Source organism: Pipistrellus kuhlii, unplaced genomic scaffold (assembly GCF_014108245.1).
Source record: "Pipistrellus kuhlii isolate mPipKuh1 unplaced genomic scaffold, mPipKuh1.p scaffold_m20_p_15, whole genome shotgun sequence".
Taxonomy (NCBI): domain Eukaryota; kingdom Metazoa; phylum Chordata; class Mammalia; order Chiroptera; family Vespertilionidae; genus Pipistrellus; species Pipistrellus kuhlii.
In genome coordinates, this window is record NW_023425460.1 from 3,937,644 (window position 1) to 3,959,400 (window position 21,757).

The following is a 21,757-nucleotide window of genomic DNA, read 5'->3' on the forward strand; positions in this document are numbered from 1 at the left end:
ATGGCCTAGTGTCTTGCCTTCTCTGGCCCTCTGCTTCCTTGTCTACAAAAGGAGGAAGCAGGAGAGCTGGTTTTGGTGAAGATGCCTGCAGGGCCAGATATTGTAGAAGAGCCGGGAGGTGGCAGCTCCACCCCACCACTAACTATCTTTGGCATCATGCAAGCTTCATCTTCTCTGGCCCTGATTTACCCATCTGTTCAATGGGGATAAGTCCACGCGTGCCCAAGCGTCACACAGGCTGGGAGGGGGTTAGGGAGATATCGGTGGGGACAGGCTTAAAGAAAAGTGAGTCTAAGGCACAGGATCACTTGTCCCCTCCGCAGGGCACACTAATGAGATTACCAGGGCAGCCTGCCAGGCAGCCCGCATCATCCGAGCAGCTTCCCTCAGCACCCCCACCAGTCCCCGAAGCGGCCAGAGGCAGATATCCCCGAGGGACTCAGGGGTCCCAAAGTCCCTGCGGGGCTCCCTCCGAGTCTCAGTGTGAAATCTCCAAGCTTCCCCCATACCCCAGTCCCATCAGCCTCTGCCGGTCGGGCTGGTCCGTGCCCCTGCAAACACCTAAACCCCGGGCGGTGTGGTGTGCATGCTCCCCCCGCCCTCATCCCACCTGGAGCACTCGCCCATCCTATCCTCAAGGCTGGTTCAGGAAGAGGGGGCTTCTCGCAGGCGCCATGAACAAGCCGGGCTCCTTCTTCCACTGAGAGCTGAGTGCGAAGTGAGAAACACAGCAGGTACACAAGGACGGACGCCTTCCTCCGACCCCTGACCCCCGACCCCTAATGCACACACCTGCCCAACAAGGCAGAGCGCTCGCTCGGGCGCTCTCACTGCTGAGCATCAGCAGGCAGCTCTGACGGCACTCACAGTCCACGAAGTTTCTACCATTTCTTTTAAGATCAAGGATCCAGACAGCACTTAGGGATTCAATAGGGAGGTGCTGGGAGCCCTTCCCCCTGCAGGCAGCCACCTCTACAGCCAGTGTTTTCAGACAAGCACTCCAGGCAAGGGGAGGTCTCAGGGGCCCAAGAGCCCCAGAGGGGAGAGAGGAGGTCAGGAGAGGGAGGGGAAGCTTCTTAAAAGAAAGCTCAAAGTATGCAGACCTCAGGGCAAGAGGTTCAGCTGAGCCCAAGGAATACCTGCCAGAGTGACAGGGAGGGTCCCGCACATGGGCAAACCCACAGCCCGGCCTGGGCCCCTGTGTGGCCAGGTGAGGAAGCTGCTCTGGTCCCTTCTCCCTCTCTACCTCCTCTCTCCACACATGGCTCAATTTATTGAGGCCTCTGAGCCTTCGGTAATGCTGTTCCCTCCTTGCCAGCAAAATCTTCCCCATCCATGAAGAGCCTGCTGCCTCGGTTCTCCTCCCTCCCATGGTTACCCCTTCTCGGTCTGCTTCCTGCCCACCCCGCTCCTCCCCTCCCTCTAGGCAGGGGTCTTCAAACTACGGCCCGCGGGCCACATGCGGCCCGCAGAGGAGTCTGATCCCGCCCGCCAGGTTTTTTGGGCAGTGAGCGCAGCCGAGGTGTTACAGTAGGAATTAGTAGTTCATATAGTCCGGCCCTCCAGCTCTCTGAGGGACCGTGATCTGGCCCCCACTTTAAAAAGTTTGAGGACCCCTGCTAGGGTCTGGGTGCCAGTGACAGTGACATGGACTCAGGCTGTGGTCTGCTCTAGCTCCACTCTCTCCCACAACAGTATCCATGCGCGACAGCTACCACATATGTCTCGTCCGTCAGGATGCACGCTGCCTCCCAGACCCATCCATCCAACTGCCTGCTCAGCCCTTGCGCTTGGAAGTCTCAAAGCCATCATCAAAGCAACGTAACTTGTCTAAACACAGCTCCCCGCTTCCTTCAGCCTCCCTGCTGTCGGCCCAGGCTGAGTAAAAGGACCGTCTCTGCTCTTCCAGGGCTCCAGTCTCACACCCTTAGCCTTCCTCCACTCTCCCCTCTACCTCAAATCCACCGGCCGCAAGATCGTTAAATTATATTCGAACATCAGTGGCTTCCCACCCACCTCTCCCCCTACCGCCGCCACCCTGCCTGGAGGTGGCCTGCAGCCCCCCAGCCATGCCCGGGCTCCCCTCTTGCCAGTCTAGATGGGGGGTCCCCAGGCTCTCTCTGCCTTCTCCTCCCCCCCTCCCCCCGACTTCACTCCAGCCTTGTGACTTTTCTGCCACTTCCTTGAGCACCCCAAGTTCACCCCAGTCCCTGCCTCCTTGGGTACTGGTCTCTGTTCCAAAGCCACCGAGTCAGAGGCCTCCCTTGACCATCCTTTGTCCAAGATCACTTTACCCTACCTGGAAATGCGGTGACTTTATTAAGTAAACTTCCCTTCTTGAAATTTAGCATGTTATATACCGCGTTCGGAGTATTTATTGTCCATTTCTGCTCATGAGAATGGAAGCGCCATGAGGAAAGGGAATTTTGTCGGTTTTTCCCAGTTCAGAGACTTTCCCAGGAAACATTGGGGTGTGAATAAGTGAACAGTGCCTCTTCCCCCGGGAAGCCTTCCCCGAATGCCTGCCTGCAGAGCCGGCCCCCGGCCCCTCCCCGTACAGGCAGACACTATGCAGGCCTTGCACACTGAGCTTATGGCGGTGGGTCTGGCTCTGGGACCAGGTGGCCCCTCCATCGCTGACTGCACTTTTTCAGGGCAGGGCTGGATCTGATCGTCTTCAAAAGCCAGCCCTCAGCATGGGCCGGCCTGGTGTAAGCGGTGAGTGAATTAATGAGTAAACGGATGGGTAGAAGAGTGGGTGGATGAGTAGATGAGCAGGTGGACAGATGAAGGAGTAAAAGGAAGGAAGGCTGGATGGGAGGATGGAGAGAGAGCTAGATGGCCGGGCGAGTGGACAGGCGGTGGGTGGATGGACAGGTCCACCGCAGGCACACAGGTAAGACTGGCGGTTAGTTCTCTGGGGAGGGCAGGCCAGACCAGTGTGGTGCGGTCAAAGTGTAGAAGCCGAATGGCAAACAGGATGCCGCGGAGCTGCGCCGGTGTGGCCAGAGCTGGCAGCGAACCCTTGGCAAGCCCTTTCACCTCCCCGTGCCTAGGTCTTGTGGTCTAAAAATACCGGTAACGATTCTTACGCGGAAAAATTCCTTTGGAGCTTAAATACTACCACAGCCATGGCTCCAGTGAGATGCCTCTCAGCCAAGTCTGCGTTAGGAACCCTCTTCCCAAGCCCTGGCGGTGGCCCTGCTGACCTCGGGGCCTCCGTGTACTCCCCACAGAGCCGGGACCCCTGATTCAGAGTTCTTAAGAATTAGGGGACCCATTTTAGAGATGGACAAACTGGAGCCCCGCAGCACTTTGTGCTGGACACACAAGGAGATGCGAGAAGCCTGCAGCCTGGGTCAGGAGAGGCTGCGGGAAAGACTGGCCACCTCGCCCCTGGCCAGGCCTCCGGAGACGGTGCAGCGGCCTGGGCACCAGGACGCCAGGGGCCCGGTGTTACCTTTTAGGTCTGGCAGTGGAGTGATGGACCTCGGCTCTCTTCACACCCCTCGCAGCATCGGCCTGACGCCAACGGCCTCCTCCTCGTCCTGGGACGCAAGACAGACGGACACGTGTGAGCAGCTGGGGACAAAGACAGCCGCCCGGGGCCTCCCACCTCTGTTCCCACCGCTGGCGCTCGGGGTGCCTCTTGGGCCACGTAAGCAGCTCCCTGGCCTGCACACACCAAGCCAACGCCTCCGAGCAGGAGCCTTAAAAATGTGTTCAATATATATCTGTTTGGCTTCTTTTGGAGGCTCAGGGGCTTTGTGCTGCCTCTTTCTTCCCAGTAAGGAACTCGGAGAGCCGTGGCCCCCCTGTGTAGCTCCCTGTGCGACCCCCCGTGTGCCCCCCTGTGTGCCGGGCAGGGGCCCGGAGAAGTGCGGGTATTTTTAGCGGCCTGAGAGCCCCGCAGTGCTCCCTCGCGGGGCCTGCCCGGCTCCGGGGAATTATCTCACACGGCCGGCAGCCACTTCCAGAGCCACGCTGTGACCCCTGCCTGAATTCCTTCCTCATTATGAATCGCTCACCAGACCTCTGGCCACACTCGGAGCCATTTTATGTGCGCGCACCTCCCCTCAGGACCGGCTGGCAGCCCGTCTCCCCCGCCTGCAGGGCCACACGGTGTCCTCACAGCCGGCAGCAAGCTCCGAGCCAGAGGTTAACACAGAGAAGAGCCCTGGCCAGTCCTCACTGTGCGTTCCCCGAACCTCAGGCCTTTGTGACTCTGGGTCCTTGCTGGGTCCTATCGGAGCGATGACTTAATCTTTACTTCAACTCACTTTTTTTCTTTTTTTTGCTCCAAAGCAATCGTATCTGCGAAATAGCTGGTTTGATAGGCTAGGTATATATTTCTAATACACCTTAATAATTATTTAACTAAGGAAACAAAAATACACGCTCTCTCGGGCACTAATTCTAGAAACTTTTCACAGGTTTTTCCCGGAGTCCCGAAGGCCAGGCTCTGGCAGACTCGCTATTGTGCGGGAGGAGAGAGGCGCAGGAGGGGTGCTTGGTTGACAGGACCCCAGGATTAGTTAGCAAATAAGGCCACGGGACGGGAGGGGCTGAGCCAGCGAGCATGCGGTGTTTAATGCTGTCCTTTCTCCCCACCGCTGGGCGAGACCCTTTACCCAGCGTGGACTCCGCTATGAGAACCAGGCACTGGACACCAGGCCTTGTGAGTGATCTGGCCCCTGGAGGGGAACAACCCAGCATAGGACGCCAGGCCAGGCAGGGCAGCCGAGGGTCCGAGATGCATCTCTCCCAGGTGCCCTGAGGCCTCTGGCTCCCCTCCGCCCTTTCCTTTGGACTCCCCCAGGCCGAGGCTGGTCAGCAGCGGCTGGAAGTCTAATCCCCTCTCTGGTTAGATTCGGAAGCACAGAACGCAGTCCTGGGCTCCACCGTCTGAACTCCTGCCCTGAGCTCCTGTGGGCTCCTGGGGTGGCCTCTGGCTCCCCATGTGCCTGGGTCCCCTGGGGGTGCCTTCGGGGGGAGGTCCTAGTGGCCCCAGAGGCCCCACCTCGAGAGTCTCAGGCCTCACTGAACTTCTCTGACTCCTCCCGCTCTGCCCACGGCTGGAGACCCCGGCTGGGCCCCTCTGCGGAGAACAGGATGTGGTATCAGGAGGTGAAAGAGAGTGTGGGGTCGAGGTGGGGAGTGGCCTCAGGACGAGACTTCCTGAAGCCAGATCGGTTTACCACAGTCAGTTGGGCCAGGACGACACAGCTGTGAGTTATAAATGTCCCTGTCAGAGCCAGGGACAAGAGGCCCTGCTGCCAGAGGAGGCGCCAGGCCCAAGGCACTGCTCCTCCGGGGCCTCCCAGCCAAGGGCCCGCCCTTTCCAGGGGCCCAGCCCTCAGACCTCTGGGCTCTCTTGGCTCCTCTCTCTGAGGTGCAAGGCGAAGGGGCCTAACACTGCCTCCTCTCCCACCCGTCCCCACTCCCCGCCCTTCAGCTACTGCAAGAGCTCTGAGGCAGGGGCCAACCCGGCCACTACACTCGGACTTGGCACACAGCCAGCCAGCCTGGTGGTAGCCTCAGGGGCAACCGTTCCAACTCAGCAACCTGCTCCCCATTGGCCCCCACGCCTGCCCACGGGCCACATACAACATGGGGAGCAGGGAGGGGGAGGGGACAGGGCCCCCGCCTACAGCGCAGGGGCAGGGACCCCTACACACCTGGGGGCTCCTCCAGGAGATCTTCCCTGAGGTCCCATTCCCTTCGCCTGCCCCCCTCTGGCATCCTCAGCCTGGGCTGCAGGCTGTGTCTGGGGAGCTCGGAGGCAGGCTGTCTACGGGGAAAGAGGCTAGTCCCTCCCGCTCCCAGGCCCAGGCCCTCCTCCTGCTGGGGCCGAAAGTGGTCAGGCCAGCGCCCGCCCTGACACTATAATAACGGTGCCGGAAATGAGCAGGTCCAGGTGGGCAGGACCTGAAGCTCACACTGCTCCAGAGGCTCTCTTTAGAAACAGACATACAATCACAACTGAATGTTTAGAGCGAGAAAGTAAATGATGACAAATTCCCAGAGCCTCGGGAATCCTGGCCCCTTTCACCCGCTACCGGAAATGCTTACCCAGAAATGCGCCTCCCAGCAGCCCACCCTTCCACCTGGCACCCTCCGCAGCTGCCAGGAGAATGCCCACCCTGGCCACACAGTGCCGGGGAGTGGCGTGGCGGCTGCAGCTCCATGGTGACCTGGTATGCCCACCCCTCACCAACGAGAGAGCTGCAACTGATGACAAGAGCGGCGGCCGACACCTCACATTATGGACCTTTATCCGGTAGTGTTCAACATACTGTATGTGAACTAACTCACTTAATCTAACCACAACCTACAAGGTAGGTACCAAACCCACTTTAACAGATGAGACGACAGACACAGAAAGGCTTAGAAAGCGGCCCAAGGTCACACAGCATGGCCAGAGAGCCGGGCCTTGCCCTGTGCTATTAGGAACTGGTGACCACTCCTCCTCGCTGCTGCTCTGGAGGGCCGGGAGAGTGTCCACCACTCAAGGCTCCAGCAGCAGCCACCAAGGGCCGACGCGGGATAAGCCCCCTCTGATTAAGCCATTCCTCCGTTCCACACAGATGCTTACAGACCTGCACCGAGATACCCAGATCTTGAAAGCCAATGATTTCTCTGTGGTGGGCTAAGTCCTGCTGATTTCATGGCCTCCTGCTTGCTTTGCTCAGCACAGGGCACGCTGGGGTCCTCTCTAGGGGCAGAAGTGGGCACCACTTGACGTTCTGAGGCTGGGGGTGTCCTAGAGATGGATTCAACAGCCTCAACAGAACCCCTGCCTGGGGGGTAGGGGTATGAGGAGGGATAGGGGGCGGGTTTGCTGAAGGTCCCGCAGCATGCGGTCCAACTCTCACTTACCAACAGAGAAAGGGTGGCTCGGAGAAGTGACTGGCCAAGGGGTCACCCAGCGAGTGGTGGCACCCTGTGAGGTCTGAGGCTAGTCTCCGCGGGGGTGGGGCAGGTCCCCGGCAGCCTGGGGGTGGCCAAGGCCAGGCACTGGTGGGCCAGGCTGGCCAGGCAGCAGAGGGAGGAGGCAGCCTGCCTTTTGGCCTCCTCGGAGCAGAGCCTTTGTTTTCTCTCATTGTTTTCCATCTGCCCAGCCCCTCGTGGCCTTCCCGGCTTCCCCTGATTGTGTGCAGGGCGATAAAAGGGCAGATGAGCGGGAGATCGCTGGCGGCAGCGGGGTCACCTCGCACAGACACAGTGGCGGCGGGTGGGTGGGTGGCCGAGGGGGGCCCTGGGCGGGTCACCCTGCTCACCACCAGCTGCACTGAGCACTCCGCTCCAGGGCGCTCTGCCCGTGGCTCCGAGGCCCCTCCCAGCAACTCTGGAAGGAAAGCATGACAGTCTCCAACTTACAGAGGAGGAGCCGGGGTTCCAGAAAGCACAGCCTGACCTCTGGGGTTTCCATCAGGCCATGCCGACCGACCCTGGCCCTGACTGCTCTGGCCGCCCAGGTGACACCTGGCCTAGTCAAAGCCATTTCCCTTTTGTGTCTAAGACTGCCGTTAACGACTGCTCAGGAGAAAGAGAGAAAAGGGCCAGCCAGGGACTCACCCACCAGTGCCTGGGGAGCTGGGCCAGCCAGGGAGTCCCCGAAAAGTCACTCATCTGCCCCTGGTCACAGAGGGAGGCACAGCAGTCCGACTTCCTGGCTTCCCCGAAACAGAGCCCCATTTACACAGACTCTGGAAACCAGTGATTTCTCTGTGGTGGGCTGGTTCCTGCTGCTTGCAGGGCCAAGGAGAGGAGGGCATGACCTCGGGGGCCTGTCATCCTGGGGAGGGGACGGGGCAGTGTTGGCCCCAGACCAGGCCAGGGACTGGCCAACGCTGCCCGGGGGTCCCTCTGCTGCCCCTGGCCTCCTCCACCTGCTCTCCTGACCAGATGCTCTCAGACCCTCCCCGAGGGTGTCCCCAGCTTCAGTTACTAGATCCTGTAAGCCACATCCTGTGTTCCACCTCAATTATTTACATACTGTTATTGAAATCATTTCGAACCAACCACTTTCTTTTTAGTGAACCAAGGCAATATAGTCTGTAAAATTATGGTGTGTGTGTGTGTGTGTGTGTGTGTGTGTTTCCTAATTCACATGAAAATACATAGTGCTAAGGTCTGGAATCCAAAGCCTTGCGTACGTGCTAACGTCCACCGTGCACAGGTCCGGGCTGGGGCGGCTGGGGAGTGAGGGTTTGGTTTGGCCATGGGCTTTGACCAGGCTGCCCCTTCCCCTCACTCAGGCTGGAGTTGGGCCCAGACATTTCTGTAGCTGCAGATAAAGCTGTCGCCCTGCAGATTCCTTCTGACGGTGTGCTCCACACAGTAGGGTGAGCGCTGAAGGGGTCACCCAAACACGTGGCCAGGGATCTGTCTCTGCCACTGCCTTCCTGGGGGTGCTGGGCCCCCCTGAACCTCAGTGTCTACATCTGTACAGAAGCAGTGCGTGAACCAAAGGCTCCTCCCGTTTCTGTCAGTCTGACCACACCCCCCGTAACTGGACAACACGCCTGCTTCCAGTGATCCCTGAGCCTCACACAGACCCCCCACTTCCCCGGACCTCCCTTGACCCTCTCCTCGAACACCTGATCAGAGGGAGGCCTCGAGTGGTGTCTGGGGTGAGAAGGGGAGACGGGGCTGTCCTGTGTGATAGCTATAAAATAAGATAATCAGCTAATTACCAGCAAATTAGCATCCCATCTTAACATAGAACAAATATAGTATTTACGTAAAAGTTGTTAGGAGTTTCTCTCTTTTTAATTAGCAGAAATAAATGCAAAATGAATGGTAATTAGGCAGCTGATGGATTCGGTAGTACAATTATGCCTACAGCAGTGCCCCAATCCTTAAGCGCTGGCGGCAGGCTCCCGAGGCATCAGAGGAACCTATTTATATAGTTTATTTATAAAACAAAGTTAGCAGGAACAGAGCGAAGAGGCCGGGCCCTGCTGGGGGCGGGGTCTGCGCTGTGGGGCAGGGCCCCGGGAGGAGAGGGAGCGGCAGTGCCCAAGGAATGGGAGGGCCTGGCTGCTTAACCTTGGCCTGAGACTGTGCCCCACTAAGGCCCCGTGTGTGTCTATTTCAGGCCCCACATGTGTTGGGGAGAATGACCTCCCTGGCAGGAAGCAGGCTGGAGTGGAGTGGAGGAGCTGGGAGCAGCTGTTCCATGCACTCCTGTCTTTCTCTTTCCCTCGCCTGGGTCCCCATTCCTCTCTTCTTCGCTGGCCCCATCCACTGAGCACTTCTCTACGCTGTACCCCGTTGCATATTCTTCTAAAATGTTCTCCCTTTCCTCCAGGAGCTCAAGGGGATCCAGGTCTGGGAGCAAAGCACCCAACAGTATTATTAATGGTTAAGTTCCAGACCCAGTGGAGCACCCAGTGGGAGCATATGGGCAGAAGTCCTGAGAGGAGGCAGCCCAGGGGTTGGGTTTTGAAGGACGGGTAGAAGTTTTCGGAGGTGGGAGGTCGCCAAAGAACCTAAGAACAAAGGCTGGGAGGTAGCAAATAGCATCCTGAGACTGTAGCAAAGAGCACCAGGGAATGGAGGCTGGAGGAACAAGCAGGGTCTCGTTGTGATGGGTCCTGGATGCCAAGCTAAGGGTTTGGACTTGACCCTTGAAGGCATGGGAAGGTCTGAACGGAGGGAGGGGATGGAGCACCCTTCCCACACACAGCTCTGCCTGCTTCCCCTCCCCCACGTGCAGAGCCAGGAGAGGCCAGGTCGGCAGGCCATTAGAAGCAGCTGGTACAGCTCAGCAGAGCAGGCACAGAGAAGGAGGCTAACCTGATTAGCAGGGACAGGAGGTTTGTCTGTGGGGGAGGGTCACTGCATCGGGGGCAAAGGGAAGGGGGGGGAGTGTGCTGGGCCAGGGGGCCTCCTGAGGGAGGGGCCTATCTCCCTTAGAACAGAGCCCTCAGCCCTACCCTGCCCTGCCCCCAGCCCTGGCTGCTGGGGGAGGGAAGCAGCACTCCCTGAGAGCTGCCCCCACCCCTTTCCGGCTCAAACCCCTGCTCCACCATGGCCAAGTGGTGTGACCTTGAAGAGCCACTTCCAACCCCAGGCCACACATTCTTGTCTCTAAAACAAAGGCCTGGATTAGAATTCCGCAGAGACAGCGGCCAATTCAACCCCGCAGTCCTGTCCCTTAGTACAGTTTCTTAAAAAACTTGTGGCTTTTACGGGTTTAGGTGAGGCGGGCACCTTCCAGTGTGCCAGTCCCGGCCAAGCCCTCCTGCCTTGCCCCCGCCCTGTTCACAGGTCGCCTGGCCTGTTGCAGGCACGGAGCTGCGACCCCTGCTCAGTGACCCACAGGGCCGTCTGGGCTCCGCAGACAGAAAGCTCAGGGATGGGGAAGGGGTGGGAGAAAGTCCGGAAGGAAGAGGAGCTTCCCTGTGGGGCAGATGGGAGCACAAAGGCCTCGCTCAGAACCTCCAGGCTGGTCTCGGTACCAGCAGCCCTTTCCTCATCCCGTGGCTGCCCTTGGCTCTAAACTGGGAACAAAAACCCCTGCCCATCCAAGCCCTAGGGCCCTCAGAAAGCCCGCACAGGCCCTGACTCCTGGCAGGGATCTGAAAGGCAAAGCCCTGCCTGGCGGTTTAGCCTTGACTTTGATGGCAGAGGTTCCCAAGGACTTCACAGAGGGCCGTTCCCCCTCCCCGGACGGAGTCTCTCTGACCTCCGGAGCCGCCCCTTTAAGAGAGCGGTGACCGGCAGCCCCGCCAAGGCCTAGAGTGAGAGCCGCTGTCACTCTCAGGGCCCCGCTCTGAACTTGTAAGGAGGACAAAGATCACACGGCACCACTTCTCTGCCCTGTAAGTTGTGCTCCTGCCTTCGGCCAAAATCAATAAAAATCTGCACTGTGACTGTTTCACCAGCACAAGGGCAGGCCCTTGCGAGGACATTCCACCGCTGCGGCCTCCCTGGGTCACCCAGCCTCGCCCCTGCAGGCGGCAGTGCCATGGGGTAGGGTGGGGTGGGGGTGACGGGGACCGTGCAGGGTGGGTGAGGGGCCCTGCAGGACTGCCCTAAGTGCCCCTCCAAAGACAAGCCGCTGCTATTCATCAACTGGTTTGCAGGGCTGTGAGAAATCAATGGCATCTGTGCTGCAAACTCATCATTAGGACAGGAAAAACTCTGCAACGGAATTGATTTGTTTAAATATAATAACACAATTTAACAGAGAACCGTGGGGGTGGGGAAAGGGCAGGGCCAGACAAAACGAGGAGCGACAGCTCAGAGGCCCCGAGAGGAAGCAGCCCTGAAACACCTTCCTCCAGAGGCCCAACCCCAGCGCTGCCCCTAACCCACCGCCCCCAAACCCCTGAATCCAGGAGGCCAGAGTGGACACGTGCTGGGACTCGTGTGAGGTGGCTCAGGTCAGGCTTCAGAAATGCCCCTCAATGGCCTTGGGAGGAGCCCACTGGCCTGGCTGGCCATTGCTGTGCTGTTCTCGGAAGTGACGTGGGCTCGGTGAACATCGGTTCAACCCAACTCTCCGTAGGCACCTACTATTCTTGAGAAACCGGTAATAAATCCTGGCCCCAGACCCAAAGGCATCCGTGGGGCCCGGGGGATAAGGCGGGTGACACCGGGAGGCCCGGAGGGCTGGTCCTCCCGGGGTTTTAGGAAATGTGGGGGAGGAGTGCTGGGACAGGACGAAGGACAAAGAGGGACAGTGGGGGGCAGAAGTGGACGGTCCCAATAACCAGGGGACACCCATTTACAGGGGGGCCCTCACTTCTTGGACATGGGACCTGCCTGCGCTGATAAATGACGATGATGACGATGACGATGATGATGAGAGCTCACTTTATTAACCTTCCAGTGTTCCAGGACCCTGGGGACACGTAACATGTGTCATTTCATGGATCTCCCATCCTGCGGCCGACAGGCTCCCATCCTGTTACCCACATTTCACAAACCACCACCGAGGCTCAGAGAAGTTACGTGACTGCCTGAGGTCACACAGCTAGGAAGGGATGAAGCTGGGATGAGACCCCAGAGCCTGTGCACTCACCACTGACATCCTGCCCTGATGGGGGCTTGGCCTCCTGTGAGCTGGGGAGGCAGATGGCTCCCGCCCTCCCTTCCAGGAGCTGGGGCATGAGATGCACCGGACAGTTCAAGGCGGAGTCTGAGGAATGGCATGGAGTGGTCCATGCATCAGGCTGGCCTCCAGCCTAGGTGAGGCTGGCACACAGGACAAGCTGGGTGGGCACTCAGGGTACGTACACTGCAACTTCACAGGTGACCTCTCCCATCTGCCCCACTGCCTCTGGGGAGAAGAGCGATGGGCTAGGCCGTGGGAAGGCATGTCTGGAGAGAAGACTTCCAGGCACAGAGAGAGGGCCAGGAAAGCTCACACCTCGACTGAGGGTGGGGGCGGCAGCCTGCAGCCTGAGGAAGGACTGAGCTAAGAGGGCCTTAGTGCCGGCCCCAGAGCTTGTGCCTTATTCCTAATGACAGAAGGAAGCCATGGGGGGCAGTGGAGGGCTGGGCAGGGTTCAGTCATTGAGAGGCAAGAAGATGGTGATACCTGAATGCCAGGAGAGGATGTGGGCGCTAAGGGGCATACAACCACAGATGTGAAGGTGTCAGACCAACTGTCAGGTGCGGGGGGGAGGGAGACAGAAGTGTCAAGGGCGACTCAGGCATCTCCCCAGCCGCTTCCCTGACCTCAGGTCTGCCTGTGTGAGCCAATGTGGATTGACCACATTGCAGCACGGGTGTGTGTGTGTGTGTGTGTGTGTGTGTGTGTGTGTGTGTGTTTGGGGACAACAAGCAGCACGGGGCCCCTCCCCCAGGAAGCCCTGGCCCTGGGGTGGGGGAGGGCACGGAGACCAGCAGGCCGCCACCAGGTCCGCTCTGTCCCCCTGCTGACCTTTCTCCTTTGTCAGCAGTGCTCTCCATCAATGCACCGGAAGGGCCGGTGCAGCCTCTCCAGCGGGCCGCCAGGGCAGGGGGCGGGGCTCCCTCTGCCTCCTCTCCTTTAAGGGACTTTCCAGCATCTCCAGAAAGCAGGGAGCAGAGGAGCCCAAGCTCTGGGTGCACATGGTGAGATGGAGAACTGGTGAGGCGCAGCCCAGGACGCTCTGACATGACCCAGGCCCTCCAGCCGGCGAGGTTAATGGGGCTGGAAGAGGGATCTCTGAGGTGCGGGAGGGGGCCCAGCCCAGAATGCAGCAGCCAGCCCTGCAGCCAAGGACGGGGCCGGCTCCGCGGGCTTAGACCCTCCCGTGAGCCCTGAACAGAGAGAGGTCTCCAGGATGCTGAACTTTCAGCTCTAAGACCGGGATGGTCCCAAGCAAACCCAGGCAGCTGGCCACCCTGGCAGGGCTCTGAGACAGGTTTTCAGTTGTGCCACTTCCAGACGGGGTGCCCTCTCTGTGCCTCAGCTCCCTTATCTGGAACATGGAGCTTATAGGAGAGCCTTGCATATGGCTGCCACAAAGATTAAATAATGTATGGAAAGGGCTTAGCATTTGACACTCACACAGTCAACAAGCGGCAGGTGGCCACGGTTACTGCCACCGACTGCTACTGTTGCTGCTACAGGACCGGCTAGCACACCCCAAGTGCTCACCCCGTGCAAGACCTCCTTCCAAGCACAGTGTGTACGCTCCTAAATTAATCTCACAGTGCTTCTGGGTGAGGGCCATTGATTATCCCACTTTCAGGTGGGGAAACTGAGGTGTGGAGGGGCTGACACACCGGCCCCAGTTCTCAGAGTGGGCAAGCTCAGAAAACTATCTCCATTTCCCCTGGGCTAACCCCACAGCCAGGGGCATGCAAGCCAATGTCAACACAGTGCCAGTCACATTGACCCTAGGCAAGAACGGGACAAACACAGGGAGGCAAGGGCGCAGGCCACTCTGGAGGTGCAGGGCCTTCCCCTCCTGGTCCAAACACATCAACCTAATGTATTGGGTTTTCAGGGTCTATTGACCCAGCAAGAGAGAGGCAAGCCCCAGCGGGGGCCCGGCCCAGAGTGCAGCAGCCAGCCCCATGGGCCAGCTCTTTGGGTCTGGCCGTGTCTGCACATGACCTCATTTCTCTCCTGCAATAACATGCCAAGGTCAAGCTGCTCCCTCAGAGATGAGGATTCGGAGGCTCAGATCGCACAGCGGGATTCAAATGTATCAAGCCCCCCAATCTGGGCTCCTCCGGGCAGCTGTTGTGACAAGATGATGCCAGGGGCCACGGCGACACATCCGTGTGGGGCACGGTACAGGACAAGGTGAGTGCTGATACCTCTGAGGGTGTGAGCCACCGTCTCCCCTCCCCTTAGAGTCCATGTAACCAGGAAAACTCCAGCAGCTCAAGGAAATGGGGGGAGGTCAAACACCCTGGGGGAGGGGGATGTCCAGCCCGGCAGGGTACTGCCACCCGGAGAGAAAAGAGGATGGGTGTCAGCGTTCAGGCAGGAGCCCTAGGAAGCAGGTGGGCCTTGCACGGATCCCTCTTCAGTCTCAGGAGTTGAGCACGCAATGCCACTGCTGTCCCAACTCCTAGGAAGTCCCTGGCACAGGAACTACATGCTCAAAAGCAGCCCGCTTCCAGCACCCAGGAAAAAGATGGCTGAGGCCAGCAGGCACTGGCTGGGCAGGGGCCCCAGTTATTTTTAGCAGCTGATTCAAGAGGGAGGAGGTCCTCCCCGTCCTGTCCCCTCCTCCCCCCAAGGTAAATGTCGCTGCTACTGGGAGACCCAGCGAATTAACGTGGCTGGAGCCAAGGGGCAGAGCCAGTGGCCTGGCCCTCTGCCTCCAGCTTCTCAGCTCCCTAAAGCTCTTCCTCCACCTCCTCTTGACAGGTTTCCCCCTCCCCCACCCCTCTGGGGATCTGAGCAAGAAATACTGGCTCGGTCTCAGAAGGAGCTGGACCCAGGGCCTGGAGTCTTGGGTTTGATGCATGGCTCTGGGCCAGTCCCATGTGTCTCCTCGGACTCTACTTCCCTCCTCTGGAAAATGGGCCCCTGCTAAGCCCACCGGATACTACGAGGGTCATCACAGGAGCTGGGGTCAGGAGGAAGCTCAGCCTGAGGGCGGCTGGCCCTCCCTGCTGGGGTGAGGTGGCAGTATTATTCCAGAGAAGAGGTCTGGGCTTCCCAAGTGGGACCCAGCTGGTCCCCAGGGGACTGGCCTGAGCTGACTGCCAGAGGATTTGTGCGATCCCGGGGCCCGGGAACCCAAGAGCCTGTGGCTGCCACTCTCCTCACAGGAGAGAGTGACCGAGAGGCTGCGCAAATACAACCTGGGCTGAGCCCAGAGCCACGGGAGGGCCCGTACCTCAGGGCCCACAGCAGATCACAGGCCTGACACAGAAAGAAGGCCTCAAAGGGTGGCCTCCTCTCTGTTGGGCGCTAAGCCCACCCACAGCCTTGGGGAGGGCCACCCACCCCCACTCTTCCCCAGAAGCAGGAAGGAGAGGGGAAGCCGACCCCAAACCCTCGGCACTAAGTTTCCTAGCCCATAGGTGGGTATGCCCCAGGGTGCTGATAGTCCCTTTATCTGCATTGGGGAGACTGCTGGCAGACCTCCCAGTGTGAGGTCCACTCTCCCAGAGAGGCCCTGGGTCTCCCAGCAATGTCCTGGGCCAGCTGTCCAACTCCGGCGGGAGGAAAAAAGCCTTGGTACTCGCTAAACCCTCCCTGATGGCTGACCTTTCACCGAAGCACTGCCTTGCTGTGGCTCCCAGGTGCCTGAAGTCCCGGGGAGATCCAAGGGAAACTGAGGCACTGGAGTGGGGGAGTGATCGGCTCAGGGACATTCAGCAAGTCAGAAGCGAAGTACAGAATACTTCCTCTGCCTTCTGCCATCTGGCCTTTAGGGGGCGTCTCCAGCCTCATTCCTCCACTGCCCAGTCCCAGCCCCACTAATTTGCCCCCCAAAAATGCCTGCCGCTGGGCCTTGGCTCAGATGGTCCCTTTGTGTGGAACGTTTTCAGTTTAAAGTCTAGTTCATTCTTCAGGGCCCAGCTACTCCAGAAAGCCCGCCCTGCCCTCTTGTCACTCAAACCACCTAGACACTTGTCCCTGCTGCCACCAAAGGTCCAGCGCCTTCTAGGCTGCAGGCCGCCGCCCCCCGCTGGGCTCGGGGAAGGGGACTGACCAGGAATGCGGATGGCCCTCTTTCCCAAGTCCACTTTCCTCCCTCACCCCCTTGCGTCTTGTCAGCTCCAAATCGGCCCTGACTCTAGAGCATTCTCTCTGGCGTGGCCTCCAGCCTGCAACCCCCAGGCCCTTTGTCTCTCAGGGTAAACAGATGGGAGGAGAAATCCTAATGGAGGGGGCTCAGCAGGAGGCGGCGATGACAGGAGGTGGAATAACACCAGGACAAACTAAGCCCTGCATCGCTCTCAGGCCTGCGCAGGTCCCAGCCCCTCTGGGGTCAGCCTTGCCTTCCAGCAAACAGCCCCAAGGCTAGGTCACTTGGCTGCAGGTCTCGCCCTACAGCAGCTACGCTCACCATGCATTCTCTGCATTGGGGGAGCAGTGAGATCAGCGGAAAGCCTGGGAGCGCCACGCTGGGAGGCCCTGGGGAGCACTCTCCTCTCTCTGAACCTCAGTTTCCCCATCTGAGGCTCGGAGGGGTTGGGCCAGATAATTTCTTCTTCTTCTGTTTTTTAATGTATTTTATTGATTTTTTTTCCAGAGAAGAAAGGAGAGGGATAGAGAGTTAGAAACAGATGAGAGAGAGAGACATCGATCAGCTGCCTCTTGCACACCTCCTCCTGGAGATGTGCCCACAAGCATGGTACATGCCCTTGACTGGAATCGAACCTGGGACCTTTCAGTCTTCAGGCCTATGCTCTATCCACTCTGCCAAACCAGTCTTGGCTGGCCATATAATTTCTGAAGACTCCCGAAGGCGGGCAGGATGTGACGATTCAAATAAAGATGCCGCCCTTGTAGCCGCACCCAGTGTCTGCTCCCTCCCTGCAAGGTCACAGAGGCTTTGGACCTGGGACCCAGGGCAGGGGCGTGGCTGTCCTCAAACTCCAGAGCTCAGTGTGAGTCTGGTGAGCAAACGCCGGCTGGAGGGAAGCACTGCTGTGAGGAACACCAAAATACCCCTTCGAGGTGTAGTTTGCCAGCCCTCCCAATCCAACTTGTCCTTGTAAAGCCCCTCGGGTGGCCAAGGTTAAGGGGTCCCTCATGTCCACATACAGCCACACACTCCTACACAGGTGAACACATACTATCCACAAGGAGCCCCTTGGACTCTGTGGGAGTCAGGGGAGGGACCCAGCCCTGGTAGGGATGCCTCCTGCTTGGCCTGCTCACCTCCTGCACCTGCTGTGATGCTGCTGGATTCTGGGCCTCTCTGTCCCCATTACATCACTGAACAGATTCATCCATGTCTCCCTTCCAACCCCAGCCCTAGTCTGAGGTCAGGCCTGTATCAGACAGGGGCACAGACAGTGGCAATGGAGGGTGGCACCTGGCTCTACCCTGGGCAGCTTCAGATTTCAGCATTTTCGAAGACTGGCTTTTCCTCTGATAAAAAGCTCCAGCCTCTGGTTCCGAAGAGACCCCAGAAGAGGCAGGGTGCTGGAAAGGCCCGGGCAGCTAGAGTAGACAAGCCCCCAGGCCTGCTCCTCCACAGTCTCTGGGTGAGCCATGAGGCCCAGCTCTTGGGCAGAGTCCAGCTCTCTCCTCCCAGCCTTCACAGAGGAGCTGCTGCTGCTCAAAAGCCCCCTTTTGTGCAGAGACCCCAGGAAAACCCTTCACCACACTCCACTGTATAGGGATCCAGCCCCCTCCTCCAGGCAGTCTCCCCTGCCTGCCTCCTCCAGCATCAGGGAAGATCTGAGAGGATCCACTGATGGCATCCACCTAGCAGGCTCTACTCTGGAGACTGACTTTGCCTGAGCCTGGGGCTGTGTTCCCCCAGTTTTTCGGATGCACATTTACTTTTGGATGCCAGTGTCTGGCATAGCACACTGTGGCTGTGAAGTGAATGGATTGCCCAGCAAACTTGGGTAGGTACCAGTTTGATATAGTGTGTGTGTGTGGTGTGTGGTGGTGGGGGAACATATAATGATACCAGGAGTAGTTGGGCTGAATCCCAGCTGCACCAATAGCTCTGTGACCCTGAGTATGTTTCTTAACCTCTCTGTGCTTTGAGCTTCCTCGTCTGCATGGTGGGAGTCTCTTTAAGCTTCACTGAGCTGTTGGGACCCTGCGATCATTGTAGTTGGTGACCCCTCCCCTGTCCCAGCCCTCTGGTTTACAGTTCAGTAAACAACTGCTCAGAGAGAGGCAGCGACTTGTCCAAGACCCCATGACGGGTCTGCAGCAGGACCGAGGCTCGAGAGACGTGCGCAGAGGGTCTGCCAGGACAGCAGCCCCATCCTGCTCACCAGGGAGTGCTCCGCCTCAGGCAGGAATGAGCGGTGGGCTGTAGACTATATTCAGCTCCAGGCTGGGGCAGGGGGGTTCAGGGTCAGGGCAGGCTGCAAAGGCGCGGAGGTTGAGGGGCCTGGACTATAAGCAACAGATTCTGGACAGGGCGGGGCGGCGGGGTGGGGGGGGGGGAGATGCATTCTCAGCTGGTGCCGAAGACTGACAGGCATGCCACATGGGGACCCTGAAAACCCAGCTCCTCGTAGCCAGGCATGCTGTGAGCGGAGTTTGACATTCAAGGTCTTTGCAGCCAGCACGAACCTGCCCTGCACCCGTGTAGCCCTGGAAGTCTGCTGACTGACAGCTGATGGCACATGCTGGCAGCTTGAAGCCGCAAACCAGGGGCTGGAGGCCACCTTAGGTCCCGCCCACACAGCTCTAATCAACAGCTGTTTGGGGCTGAAACCCAAGTCTGGCCTAACCCCAATCCCTGCTGTCCTCCCCATCCTTTTAAAAATGCCAGTCCACCACATCACTGCCCTGTGTGGCACAGCCCTCACCTCCGTCTGTTGGCTCCTCGTTGACCCCTTTGTGTGGAGCACCAACGGTCCAGGCTGAGGATCTATAGGGCTTACTTCGCTGAATGCCTCATCGCTCCGCGAGGCAGGCTCTCTGTCCCTACTTTCCAGAGAAGTTAGGCCCCTACTCTGGAGTGACGCAGCGCGGAGTGGCAGAGCTGGAAAGCCCCAAGCCTAGGCCCAGAGTCGACCCCTGGGTCACGTCAGCGCCCTCTACATCCACCCACCAAAGGGATTTTGAGTGTCTTTTATGTGCCAGCCACATGGGACAGCTGCCATGCCCTCCACGCAATATCCTTTCACTATGTCCAGTCTTGGCGGCTGTTACGGCTCAGACCCGCTGGGTCCTCTCGCCCCTGCCTGCCTGTGTGGGACTCAGAGCCACACACACTTGGCTGCAGTCCGCCCAGCTGGGGGCTTGTCTCCTCCAGCGGGCCAGGCCTCTGGCTCCTCCAGGCCTCTCAGCACCCCGCACCTCAGGGGCCTCTCCGGGCCAGGGGCGGAGCTCCTTACCAGGGGAAAAGCCAGTGTGAGTCTGGGGCCTCAGTGAGGGTGGACCGGCAGCCCCTCGGGGAAGGAGCTCCAGGAGGCGGCAGGCAAGGGGCCCTGGGCGGTGCGGAGCCACTTGCTGGGTTCATATAGAAGGAAAAGGAAGACCACATGGAGAGCCCGACTCTGGGTGAAGTGCAAGTTCATTCACTGGCCTGTTCCCCTCCCCCCACCGGTGGCCGTAGAAGCTCCTAGAATCAGAACCAGCTACCTAGTTTGCACTGGGTACCCTAGAGAGTCCTGCGGGCCAGGCTTCCCAGGATAACGCTAAGGACATGTACAAAGGGGTTTCAAAGAAGAAGGTCTAGATTTTGCCCAGAGAGTGGATCCCAGAGAACAACCCACCATCTTTTGAAGAAAAAAAAAAAGACACTTTTGCCTGTGGAATTCCGGGTCGGGCTAAAACCCAAATAACTCGGAACGGCCCTACTGGGACAAGAGAAGGAAGCGGAAAGGAAGCCTTGAATCTGTGGTGCAGCTGCCACTTCCTAGCTTTGAGGCCCAACCACTAAGAGCCTCCGTTTCCTCATCATGAAATGACCCACCCTTGAAGGGAGCACAAATCCTGGCCTCCAGTGACAGGGTCAGGAGCTCAGCTCCAACACGAGGGAGCAGGCGTCCCCGAGGACCTCACCAACCTGCCCTGCACCTCAGTTTCCTCATCTGGAAACGGCGAGGCCGCCCTCTCAGGATGCTTGGGGGTATTTAGTGAGCTCATGCAGGAAATGTGCCCGTCTCCCCACAGGGACTCTAGTGCTGTGAGATCATGAAACTGGTGCCACAGACCCCAACTCCTCAGGAACCAACAGGGGAAGTGCAGATGGAGGGCACAGACCCGCCAGCTGCTGTGCCCAAGACTCAGAGGGCACCCAGGCCCAGGGGATGAGGAGCAAGGACCCATAAAAGTCCCCTGGCAACACCCACAAATCCTCCATCCGCTTCCTTCTCATAAAATGGCAGTTCCTGGAGCCAGGAACCTCCTCGGCACTGGGCACTGGTGGTCCCTCATCCTCACCAATACCCTGTCCAGGAGGTGGGGGAGACAGTGACTGCCCTGGTTCCAGATGAGGAAGCTGAGGCCACAGAGGGCAAGAGCTTGTCCATGGCCACACGGCTGCCCCTCAGCCACCCTCCTTGGCAAACCTACCAGAGCCATGGCTCAGCCTGGGCCCAGAGCTGTCCAGCAACTGCAGGGGCTGCTGGGAGCTTTTGCAGATGAGAAGCCAGTGAGCCCTGAACAGCCCCTCCTCCTTGGAACCCATCTCTGCCCGTGAGTGCCTGTGAGCATGCCCCTGTGTGGGGAATGTCAAGTGTTGTGAGAAGCTGTGCCTGTGTGGAGGTCAACACACAAGTTTATGACCATGTGTCTGTGAGCATGTGTGTGTATGTGAGTCCGTCTATGTGCACATGAGAATGTCTGTAGCATGCCTGGATGATGTCTGTGTATATATGCACATGAGGGAGTATGTCTTTGGCATACACAACCATGCTTGTATGTGTGTGCATGCACACCTATCTACCCTTAGAATGCATGGACAGCTTTACAAGTTCACATGTGTCTGTGTGCAAAAGTATCCTTGGGACTTGTATGTGTATCTGTGCTTCTAGAGGAGAGCATCAGAGCATCAGGCCCATGTGTAACGAGGCCACCCAAATCACATGAAAATCTCAGCCCTGTCAGGGACATTCTGGATCACAACCTGAATGAAGCCTTCCTGGATTCCATACTCCCATACTCAGAAGTAAGCCTCTTCCCTCTTTCCTAAGAGATGACAGCTCGCTCCTGGGTTTCCAGGCCTAAAATCGCACCAGCCGCTCCGCAGGGCCCCACCAGCAGACACAGGGTGAAGGGCCAGCCCATGCCGCTTACCTGCTAAGGCCTCTGCTCACGACCAGCACTCGAGGCTGCTGAGAGTGTCAGGAAAAGGAGGTGGGGTAAGGAGGCAGGTCCAGCAGTCCGACCTGGCCAAGCACGGCTGAATCCTGGGGAGGCAGAAGAGGGCACAGTGAGCTCCAAGTCTTACCCTGGGGGTGGCTCGCACCCCCTCTCCCCCAACGACCTCTAGGTCTCGCCTGCCCAGAACCCTCTGGCCATCTCCCGGAAGGCTAAGCTGGCCACATGGTTTATACAGGCCGGTCTCCTCCCTGGGCAGAGCGCTGGGCACCAGGAATGAAGTCTAGCTCCTCTCTGTGTCCCCTGAAGCAGGACGGCCGCATAAAATGCTTGATGTTACGAATAAATGAATGAATGAATGATTGAGTGAAT

At 58.7% G+C, this 21,757-nt stretch overlaps 1 protein-coding gene across 7 annotated transcripts in view; it reads right to left on the reverse strand.

Moving 5' to 3' along the window:
• The window catches only part of ZMIZ1 (zinc finger MIZ-type containing 1), a 166,337-nt gene extending 144,826 nt beyond the window's left edge, over positions 1-21,511 (reverse strand). For 5 of the 7 annotated variants that reach the window (XM_036438080.1, XM_036438082.1, XM_036438083.1 and 2 more), the window contains exons 1-2: positions 21,362-21,511; positions 3,461-3,548 (exon numbers count right to left, since the gene is read on the reverse strand). The gene's annotated coding sequence lies outside the window, so the exon portion shown is untranslated. The remainder of the gene's footprint in view (positions 1-3,460; positions 3,549-21,361) is intronic. The other 2 variants (XM_036438081.2, XM_045581688.1) reach the window with 2 other exon arrangements.
• Between the last annotated feature and the right edge of the window lie 246 nt (positions 21,512-21,757).